The sequence below is a fragment of the Phocoena phocoena genome, chromosome 4, assembly GCF_963924675.1.
Source record: "Phocoena phocoena chromosome 4, mPhoPho1.1, whole genome shotgun sequence".
In the NCBI taxonomy this organism is placed as follows: Eukaryota; Metazoa; Chordata; class Mammalia; order Artiodactyla; family Phocoenidae; genus Phocoena; species Phocoena phocoena.
Window position 1 is genome coordinate 19316856 of NC_089222.1, and position 12064 is coordinate 19328919.

The 12064-nt window shown below is 38.0% G+C and overlaps 1 protein-coding gene across 2 annotated transcripts in view; it reads right to left on the bottom strand.

Annotated features, from left to right (window-relative positions):
* Positions 1–12064, bottom strand: part of STAG1 (STAG1 cohesin complex component) — a 306358-nt gene that overhangs the window by 191034 nt on the left and 103260 nt on the right. The gene's annotated exons all lie outside the window — the stretch shown is intronic.

Consider the following 12064-nt stretch of genomic DNA (forward strand, 5'->3'; position numbering starts at 1 on the left):
TCTACCATTCTGTAGGTTGTCTTTTAGTTTTGTTTATGGTTTCCCTTGCTGTGTAAAAGCTTTTAAGTTTAATTAGGTCCCATTTTTTAATTTCTGTTTTTATTTCCATGACTCTAGGAGATGGATCCAAAAAGATATTGCTATGATTTATGTCAAAGAGTGTTCCGCCTATGTTTTCATCTAGGAGTTTTATACTATCCAGTCTTACGTTTTGGTCTTTTTAAAAATAATTTATTTATTTTATTTTTGGCTCCATTGGGTCTTCATTGCTGCGCATGGGCTTTCTCTAGTTGTGGTGAGTGGGGGCTACTCTTCGCTGCAGTGCATGGGCTTCTCATTGTGGTGGCCTCTTGTTGCAGAGCATGGGCTGTAGGCGCGTGGGCTTCAGTAGTTGTGGCTTGCAGGCTCTAAAGTGCAGGCTCAGTAGTTGTGGCGCTCAGGCTTAGTTGCTCCACAACATGTGGGATCTTCCCAGACCAGGGCTCCAACCCCTGTCCCCTGCATTGGCAGGAGGATTCTTAAACACCAGTGAAGTCCTACATTTTGGTCTTTAATCCACTTTGAGTTTATTTTCGTGTATGGTATTAAAGAATGATCTAATTTTATTTATTTACATATAGCTGTCCAGTTTTCCCAGCACCACTTACTGAAGAGACTGTCCTTTCTCCACTGTATATTCTTGCATCCTTTGTCATAGATTAATTGACCATAGGTGCATGGTTTTATTTTTGATCTTTCTATCATGTTCCATTGATCTGTATGTCTCTTTTTGTGCGAGTACCATACTGTTTTGATAACTGTAGCTTTGTAGGATAGTATGAAGACAGGGAACCTGATTCCTCCGGCTCTATTGTTCTTTCTCAAGATTGCTTTGGCTATTTTGGGTCTTCTGTGCTTCCATACAAATTAAATTTTTTTTTATTCTAGTTCTGTGAAAAATGTCATTGGTAACTTAATAGGAATTGCACTGAATCTGCAGATTGCCTTGGGCAAATAGTCATTCTGACAATGTTGATTCCTCCGATCCAAAAACATGATATAGCTTTCCATCTGTTTGTGTCATCTTCGATTTCTTCCATCAGTGTTTTATACTTTTTGGAGTACAGGTCATTTGCCTCCTTTTCTAGGTTTATTCCTAGGTTTTTTTTTTTGTTTGTTTCTTGGGGTTTTTTTGATGCAATGGTAAATGGGATTGTGGTTTCTCTTTCTAAATTTTCATTGTTAATGTACAGAAATACAACAGATTTCTGTGTATTAATTTTGTATACTGCAACTTTACCAAGTTCACTGATGAGCTCTAATAGATTTCTGGTTATGTCTTTAGGATTTTCTATGTATAGTATCATGTCATCTGCAAACAGTTACAGTTTTACATCTTCTTTTCCAAGTTGGATTACTTTTCTTTTTCTTCTCTGATTACCTTGGCTAGGACTTCAAAACTATGTTGAATAAAAGTGGCGAGAGTGGACATCCTTCTGTTCCTAATCTTAGAGGAAATGCTTTCAGCTTTTCACCACTCGTATGACAGTAGTTATGCATTTGTCATATATGGAGTTTATTATGTTGAGGTATGTTCCCTCTCTGCTCACTTTTTGGAGTTTTTATCATAAATGGATGTTGAATTTTATCAAGAGCTTTTTCTGCATCTATTGAGATGATCATATAGTTTTTATTGTTCAATTTGTTAATGTGGTGTACCACACTGATTGACTTGCAGATATAGGAAAATCCTTGCATCTCTGGGATAAATCCCACTTGATCATGGTGTATGATCTTTTTAATGTATTGTTGGATTCAGTTTCTTTGTATTTTCCTGAGGAATTTTGTGTCTGTGTTCATCAGTGATATAGGCCTGCAAATTTCTTTTTATGTGGCATCTTTGTCTGGCATCAAGCTGATGGTGGCTTCACAGAATGAGCTTGTAAGTATTCCTTCCTCTGCAATTTTTTGAGATAGTTTCAAAAGGATAGGTGTTAACTCTCCTTTAAGTATCTGACAGAATTTGCCTGTGAAGTTATCTGGTCCTAGACTTTTGTTTATTGGGAATTTTTAAATCACAGATTCAATTTCAGTACTTGTAACTGGTCTATTCCTATTTTCTGTTTCTTCCTGGTTCAGGCTTGGGAGATTGTACCTTTCTAAGGATTTGCCCATTTCTTCTAGGTTGTCCAGTTCTTTGGCATATAGTGGCTTGTAGTAGTCTCCTATGGTCCTTTATTTCTATGGTGTCAGTTGTAACTTCTCCTTTTTAATTTCTAATTTTATTGATATGGGTCCTCTCCCTTTTTTTCTTTATGAGTTTGGCTAAAGTTTTATCAATTTTTTTTTTTTTTTTTTTTTTTTGCGGTACACGGGCCTCTCACTGTTGTGGCCTCTCCTGCTGCAGAGCACAGGCTCCGGATGCGCAGGCTCAGCGGCCATGGCTCACGGGCCCAGCTGCTCCACGGCATGTGGGATCTTCCCGGACCGGGGCATGAACCCATGTCCCCTGCATCGGTAGGCGGACTCTCAACCACTGTGCCACCAGGGAAGCCCAAGTTTTATCAATTTTAAAAAATATTTTCAAGGAATCAGCTTTTAGTTTTGTTGATCCTTTCTATTGTTTTTATAGTCTCTATTTCATTTATTTCTCTTCTGACCTTTATACTTACTTTCCTTCTACTAACTTTGGGTTTTCTTTGTTCTTCTTCCTCCGGTTGCTTTAGGTGTAAAGTCAGGTTGTTTATTTGAGATTGTTCTCATTTCCTGAGGTAAGCTTGTATAGCTATAAATTTCCCTCTTAGAACTGCTTTTGCTGTGTCCCGTAAGTTTTGCATTGTCCTGTTTTTGTTTTCATTTGTCTTTAAGTATATTTTCTGATTTCCTCTTTGACTTCTTCAGTGATCCATTGGTTGCTTACTACAATATGTTTAACCTCCAAGTGTTTGTGCTTTTTGCAATTCTTTTTCTTGTAGTTGGTTTCTAGCCTCATAGCATTATGGCCAGAAAAGATGCCTGATAAAATTACAACTTTCTTAAATTTACTGAGTCTTGCTTTGTGGCCCAGCATGTGACCTACCCTGGTGAATGTTCCTTGTACAGTTGAAAAAAATGTGTATTCTGCTGATTTTGGATGGAATGCTTTATGAATTTCAATCAAATCCATGTAGTCTAAGGTGTCATTTAAGGCCTGTGTTTCTTCACTGATTTTCTGTCTGGATAATCTGTCCACTGACGTTAGTGGGGTATTAGAGGATCCCACTATTATTGTGTTACTCTCAATTTTTCCTTTTATGTCTGTTAACATTTGCCTTATACATTGAGGTGCTCTTATTTTGTATGCATATATTTACAATTGTTGTATCATCTTGGATTGATCTTCTGATCATTATGTGGTATCCTTGTCTCTTGTAACTGTTTTTATTTTAAGGTCATTTTGTCTGATATGAGTATTGCTACTCCAGCTTTCTTTTGATTTCCGTTTCCATGGAATACCTTTTTCCATCCCCTCACTTTCAATCTGTAAGTGCCTATAGATCTGATGTGGTTGTCTTGTTAGCAGCATATATATGGGTCTTGTTTTTGTATCCATTCAGCCAGCCTATGTCTTTCGGTTGGAGCATTTAATCCATTTACCTTTAAGGCAAATACCCATATGTATGTTCTTATTGCCATTTTGTTAATTGTTTTGGATTTGTTTTTGTAGGGCTTTTTTCTCCTTTTGTCTTTTGTTCTCTTTTTTTGTGATTTGATGACTTTCTTTAGTGTTGTATTTTGATTACTTTTTCTTATTTCTGTGTATATCTACTATAGATTTTTGGTTTACCATGAGACTTTGATATAGCAATCTATACATATAATGATTGTTTTAGGTTGTTGATCTCCTAATTTCTAATGCATTTGAAATATCCTGCATTTACATTCTCCTCCTTTCACAACTATTGGTTTAGATATCATATGTGTGTGTGTGTATAATTTCCTACCTTTACTGTATGCCTTTATTGGTAAGCTTTCCCATTTCATAATTTTCCTTCTTCTACTTGTGGACTGTTCTTTTCTGCCTAGAGAAGTTGGTTAGCATTTGTTGTAAATCTGGTTTGGTGGTGCTGAACTCTCTTAGCTTTTGCTTGTCTGTAAAGCTTTTGATTTCTTCACTGAATCTGAACAAGAGCCTTTCTGGGTAGCATATTCTTGGCTGTAAGTTCTTCCTGTTCATCACTTTAAATATATTATGCTACTCCCTTCTGGTCTGCAGAGTTTCTGCTGGAAAATCAGCTGATAACATTATGGGGGTTCCCTTGTGTGTTACTTGTTGCTTTCCCCTCATTGTTTTTTAATATTTTCTCTTTATCTTTAATTTTTGTCAATTTGATACAATGTATCTTGGTTGTGTTCCTCTTTGGGTTGATCCATTATGGTACTCTCTGCTTCCTAGACTTGGGTTACTGCTTTCTTTCCCATGTTAGGGAAGTTTTCAGCTATTATCTCTTCAAATATCTTCTCAGGCCCTTTCTCTTTTTTCTCCTTCTGGGACTCCTATAAGGTGAATGTTGGTACATTTGGTGTTGTACCAGAGGTCTCTTAAACTATCCTTTTTTCTTTCCATTTTTTTTTCTTTATTCTGTTTCACAGCAGTGATTTCCACCACTCTGTCTACCAGTTCACTTATTTGTTCTTTTGCCTCATTTATTCTACTGATTACTTCTAGTGTATTTTTCATTTCAGTTATTGTATTTTTTTTTAATTTATTTTTATTTTTGGCTGTGTTAGGTCTTCATTGCTGTGCGTGGGTTTTCTCTAGTTGCAGCAAGTGGGGGCCACTCTTTGCCGTGGTGTGCAAGCTTCTCATTGTGGTGACTTCTCTTGTTGGGAGCACGGGCTCTAGATGTGCAGGCTTCAGTAATTGTGGCTCATGGGCTCTCGAGCACAGGCTCAGCAGCTGTGGCGCACGGGCTCAGCTGCTCCGCAGCATGTGGGATCTTCCCAGACCAGGGCTTGAACCTGTGTCTCCTGCACTGGCAGGAGGATTCTTAACCACTGCGCCACCAGGGAAGCCCCAGTTATTGTATTCTTTAACTGTGTTTAGTTGTTCTTTATTTTTTCTAATCCTTTGTTAAAAACTTCTTGTAACTTCTCACTCTGTGCTTCCATTCTTTTCCCAAATTCCTGGATCATCTTTCCAATCATTACTCTGAACTCTTTCTCAGGTAGATTGCCTATCTCCATATCATTTTGTTGCTTTGGGGTTTTACCTTATTCCTTCATCTGGAACATATTGCTTTGCTGACTCATTTTGTCTAAAGTTCTGTTTGTATTTTTATGTATGTGGAAGGTTAGTTATGTGTCTTGACCTTGAAGAAGTAGCCCTCTGTAGGGGATGTCCTATGTGTCCCAGTAGTACAGCTCCTCTCGTAACTCAATGGCCAGTTATCAGCTGGTCCCACAGTAGGTTCTGACCTGTGTTTGTGGACTCAGTTCCACAGGTTTGGAGACTGTGCATTTCTTGCTTCTGTTGTCTGCCCCCTGGTGGGTGAGGCTAGTCTAGAGGCTTCTGGGGGGCTTCCTGGTGGGAGGGGCCGGTGCCTGCCCCCTGGTGGGTAGAGTTGGGTCTTGGCCCTCTGGTGGGCAGGGCCATGTCAAATGGCGTGCCTAGTGGTGGCTATGGGCTCAGGAAGTCTTTAGGAAGTCTGTCTGTTGATGGGTGGGACCATGTTCCAGCCCTGTTGGTTATCTGGCCTGACGTGTCCCAGCACTGGAGCCTACAGGCTGTTGGGTGAGGCCAGGTCTTGGCACTAATGTCCCAAGCAAGATGTCAGCCTTCAGATGATTTTTCCCAGATATGTTCACCACCAACTTTTATGCCCCAAGAGAGAGCCACAGCCACCCCCTGTCTCCCCAAGAGGCCCTCCAAGACCAGTGGGCAGTTCCGGCCCAGGTGCCTTTGAAGTCACTGCTTTTTCCCTGTGTCTTGGTGATCAAAAGACCTCGTGTGCATCATCCAAGAGTGGAGTCTGGTTTCCCGAGTTCTGTAGAGCTCCTGTGGTCAAGAGATGCTGGCCTTTAAAGCCAAATGCTCTGGCGGCTCCTCCTCCTGATGCCAGACCCCCCCGCTGGGGAGCCTAATGTGGGGCTCAGAACTCTCACTCCTGTGCGAGAACTTCTGTGATATAATTATTCTCCAGCTTCTGGGTCACCCACCCAGGGCGTATGGGATTTGACTATATCATGAGTGCACCCTTCCTACCATCTCGTCTCCTCTGTCTTTGAATGTAGAATATCTTTTTCGTAGGTCCCAGTCTTTTTTATTGATGGTTGTACAGCAATTAGTTATGATTTTGATGTTCTCATGGGAGGATGTGAGCTCAAGGTCTTCTACTCTGCCACCTTGTTTTCTCTCCTGGCCTGATCAGAATGGGGTGCTGGCTGGGACTAGGCAGAGCTGCAGAACCCAGCTTGGCATCAGCAGTGCCAGCAGCTGCTCTTCAGGAGCACGGCAGATCCCTCGCTGCCTGCAGCCAGGTGTTTTTATACAAATCCTGGTAGCAGGCGAGGAGCTCAGCTTCGCTGGACTGGTGATCTCAGCTGCAGCCTCAGTCTCTGGTGTGAGCTGGGAGTCCCAAACATCCCATCCTAGTCAACAAAGCTGCTGAAAAGAAAAACTTTTTTCTCTTCCAGCTTGGGTCCTACAGAGACAGCCTACAAATTAACTGACAATCGACAAACTTACTGGAGAAGAGACATTTACACTTGCACGTGGGAGTTGCTCAGTGATAGGTAAGTCTGCCTCAACAGGTTTTTAATGCAGAAGAAAGCGCCCTACTTGGGAAAAAATCATCACAAACAACATTATTAGTAAGGAAGATAAGCGAGCACCAGGACTTAGGTAAGAAGGCACAGGCTAACTCTACTTTTTGTGCACATGCAAGTCAGGTTTATGATCAGGACTGCTCTTATCTGTAAAGCTACAAACTCCCAGGCCTTGAAGGGAAAATATAACACCAGCTACCAGTCTTTTGGTTGTAGAACAAGAATCCATGGACAATGAGAACCCTTTTCTGGATTGGTTCCATCGATGCTTTGTCCTTGAAGTTGAGAAGTACCTTGCAAATAAGGAACTGACTTTTAAAATTCTCTTTATAATGAACAATGCCCCTGGCCACCCAGAACCCTATGAGTTCAACACCAAAAGTGTCAAAGTGATCAACTTGCTCCCAAACACAGTATTTCTAATTCAGTCTCTAGATCAAGGAGTCATAAGGGCCTTTAAGGCTCATTACACACAGTACTCTATGGAAAGGATTGTCAGGGCTATGGAAGAGGACCCCCATAGAGAGAACATCATGAAAGTCTGCAAGGACTACACCACTGAAGATGCCATTGTTGTTAGAGAAAAAGCCATGAAAGCTACCAGGCCCGAAATCATGAATTCCTGCTGGAGATAAATTTTGCCCAGATGTTGTGCATGACTTCACAGGACTAAGGACAGAGCCGATCAAAGAAATCATGAAAGAGACTGTGGATATGGCAAAAATGGTCGGGGTGGAGTGGAGGGGGCAGTGAAGAGTTTTAAGATATGAATCTTGAAGAAATTCAAGAGCTAATAGACACTACACCAAAGGAATTAAGAGAAGATGACTTGATGGAGATGAGTGCTTCCTAACCAGTGCCGTACAATGAGGAAAAAGACATAGGAGAAGCATTGCCAGAAAACAAATGACATTAGACAATCTGGTACAAAGGTTCTGCTTACTCAACACTGCTTTTAACTTCTTTTACAACATAACCCTTCTGTGATATGGGCATTGAAACTGTAGCAAATGGTGGAAGAAGGACTGGTACTATGTTAGAGAAATGAAAAAGCAAAATTCAAACAGAAATTATGATGTATTTCCATAAAATTACACCAAATATGCCTGCCTCTCCTGCCTACCCTTCCACCTCCTCCACCTCTGCCATCCCGGAGACAGCAAGACAAACCCCTCCTCTTCCTCAGCCGACTCAATGTGAAGACGATGAGGATGAAGACCTTTGTGATGATCCACTTCCATTTAATGAACAGTAAATAATCACCATGCCATACACTTAATAAACATATCTGTTGTATATGTGTGTGTCTCCATGTGAAAATATAGTAACTGGATGGCAAGAACTGTGTCACTCGTGTCATCATCGTCATTGCCTAACTATTCATTGTGTAGAGCTTCGTGTGCAAGACTTGTATTGAAGTGGATAGCCTACCCATACATAGGCATAAGGTGAGTGATATTTAATATATACTGTTCTATAACTTTGCTTTCAAAGAATTACATTACTGTACAGTATGACACACTCTCACTCTCATAGTTGGAGAAACTGCATATCAGCTTATCACCACAGGTAAGTGATTTTTCTTTAAAAAAGTAACAGTGTTTCCAATATTGTATTATGAATATGACAGTAATACTGTATGCCATAAAAATTTTATAACAATTCATTCACTAGTATAAAGGCTAGGCTACCATGAAACAATTGTATCAGTTACACTAGGCTAGCAAAAAGCAATCAGATTGCTGGCTTCTTCGTTATCAATGCATAAATCATCATAACTGTAAGAAAATATAAATTATTCACATTATCTTTTCATTTTTGATGCCTAGTATTAATAATACATATAAGATCTATGGTGTTTTGCATCATATAAGACAATACTGATATAGGTACTAAGAGACAGATGATTTAGCTTATAAACAGATGACAAACTTACAGTAATGATACAGTACAGTACTGTAAATGTACTCTCCCCTTTTTATGCTTTTCTTAACATTTTTTCTCTAGCTTACTTTATTGTAAGAACACAGCATATAATATATATAAAATACAAAATGTGTGTTAATTGACTGTTAATGTTATTCGTACGGCTTCCAGTCAACACTAGGGTATTAGTAGTTAAGTTTTGGGGGAGTCAAAAATTATATGAGGATTTTCAGCTACAGAGAGCTGAGAGTACCTAACACCCGTGTTGTTCAAGGGTCAGCTGAATATTAAATGTGTTGTGTTGCAAAGGTTTCCCTACATAGATGTCATACTGAAATATATGAAAACTATACAAATTGACCTTTGGGAAACATATCTAAGAATTGATACATGGAGATCTGATTGTAATAACCTGGGGAAGAAATACAATTACAGTGTGCTTTACCTCCTGGCAACTGGCTCCAACAGGAACCAAGTATATCTATTGACTTTCAAAAGCTATAGGCTGCTCTTGGAATTAACATATTATATTTCTAAATTAGGCTGATATTACAATTACAAAGGATATGTGGCCAGGTGCAGATCTGTAGTTATAACCAATTTGTAACAAGGAATAGAAGCTACAGTATACTACTTTTTCAGGCAATAACATACTCTTGGACTACCTTATTCAATTTAAACACTTTCAACTGAAATGACTTCTAACTCATCTCACCTTTACTTTAGTTTGCGATAATACAATATATTCATTCATTCAAAAGAATTTTAATGCCTACTCCGTTAACTAGGCACTTTTCTAGGATCTTGGGATCTAATGGTTCTTTGATATTTCAGAATTTTATCACAAAATATAATTCACCAAAACTAACCTCCTCCCACTCCCAAGGAATTAAATAACCTATACAGTATTTTGAAGAAAAAAAACTTAAAATACTGTACAGTTAACAATATGAAAGCATTTAAATGCATTCTTGAGTATATACAGAGTAGCAAAAGATCAATATCTTGCTAAAGAGTTTAAGATAAATTTTTTGTATCTGCATCTGAATTATAATTTCATTAAATTCAATACAGTGAACAATATGTGACACAATCCCAGTATATGTTTATGATGTATTCAGCTCCTAAGTTTTACCACTCCGTATCAACAATGGCTTTTGCAAATACAGAGTCTGTCCCTCCAAAGTACGTAATACCACCTTTCAAACAGAATTTCCATTTGTTCTTGCTTCGATGAATCTTGTCATACTTGCAGACAATTTAATTATCAGTGTCAAACAGGTCTGGCACAACCTGCTCACTAACATCATCTCTGGAATTTTTATTTGTATGTTTATTTATTTATTTTGAATTTAAATTTTTACTTTTCAAATTGGTTATGCAATAAAGTCTCAAGCAAAGTGAGTAAGCATCCTATTTATGACACTGTTTTAAACCACCTAATTAAAAGCATTATATAGATATTTAAAACTGAAACTGACAATATTTATTAAAACTTCTAATCATCACAATTATATTTATTTATTTCTAAGTAGCTTTAGAAGATATCAAATTCTGCTTTAAATTAATACTCTAATAATCCACACTGTATTAGATATACTGTTGAAAAAATAATATAATGATGATATTAAACGTCTTCTTTGATTAGGTCAATAATCTCAAATATTGGGACAAAATGTTTAGGAATATGAAATGAATGCCTTCTGAATAATTTCATTTGCTACATTTTATTCATTGTTGTTTCCCCCTCATTCTGTTTTCATATATGAAGTGTTTTTATAACAAATCTTGGCTTCCTCTTTTTATTTGCCTTAGAACAACAGTTCTCAATAGTTCTTATACATTAGAATATCACCTAGTGAGCTTTAAAAAAATCTCTATATCCAGGTCACATGCCTTACAAAGTAAATCAAAATGTCTGTGGGATGTGGAAGGGAGCCAGGAGTCAGTATCCCCATGAGATGTTAATGTGCAGCAATGTTTGGAAACTACTGTCTTAAACTCTTAATAATCATTCCATCACGTGTTAGTGCTGTGAAGGTCCAAGATATATACTACTTTTAAATCTACAATCTGAATCACCTGTATTGCAAGCCTGGCATAGTAGTTAGTATAGTAGCTGGTGAGTAAAACTACTACTTGCACCTTAACTTATATCTTATCTGGCTTTAACTTCTATTTGCAACATATAAAAACACTTGTAGTAACAACAAAATTATTTTTTAGTGAACAGTAGTCCCACAGAGATGTTTCAGAATCTAGGATTTTTTGCAGTTTAGAAGTTAATACAGTGCATATACCTTATATTTCATCATACCCCAAAAGAATCTGGGGCAGCCCCCTGTAATCAAGAACATTAACATTTAACAGCAATGCATACAGATATTCACACTGACTGTGATGAATAAAAATTTTAAGTAGTCTCATGTTATTTTAGGCCAGGTTTTGGAATTTCAGAGCGTTTTGGATTACAGAAATGAAGACAAGTGATTATGGAGTATATCTGCATAGGTGACAATTTAATGTCTCCCCTACCTCCCATAAAATGTGAATAAATAGTCTGAAAGCCACTGACAATGTTTCTGTAAAATGTTTTCATACTGCTGCTAAAGGTGACACCTGATGAGAAAGACATATATTGAACAGCCTGCGTTTGAATGTCTGCTTTGACATGTGTTTGTAGCACTTTTTTAATTAAAAATAAACACTACTTACTGCTACTACTAATAAAAAGCCTAACCCCATCTTACTAAGAGTGAACCTAGAAGAAAACCAATCTTTGTTGTTAGTGTTGAAAGTCAAGAAAAAGGAACACCTAATTCAGAAAATAGAAATCTTAATTAAATCAAAAGGCAGAACGTTAAAACTGGAATTGATGCTGGCCTAAAGCATGACATGAATTGAGTTCACCATAAATAAAATAAAGAAATAAAACTGTAAAAGTATCTCAACATTTACAGTGTAAAACTGCTTGAGTGAATATTTTAGTGAAAATGGAAAATCATGCAGAAAAAAATGGTTTCTGCATGATTAATTTGTGAAGACAATAAAGAAAACTTGTATTCTTAATGGAAATCAGATTATCTCAAGTAGAATGTCCCAAATAGAAGTTCAAGTTTTACGAGCACACACACACACACACACACACACACACACATACACACACACACAAAGAAAATGGGAAAGGGGTGGGAGTGGGGGAGGTGTGCGTGTGTGGGTATGTCAGTGGTGGGGATCCATGTAAAATAATTTCGGGAATTCTGGATTGAATTAAGTTAAGGAGATTTTTCTCCATTAGGATTTCTAAGAACCTTAAATAAGTTAATATGCTTTCACAATCTCTAAGGTAGGT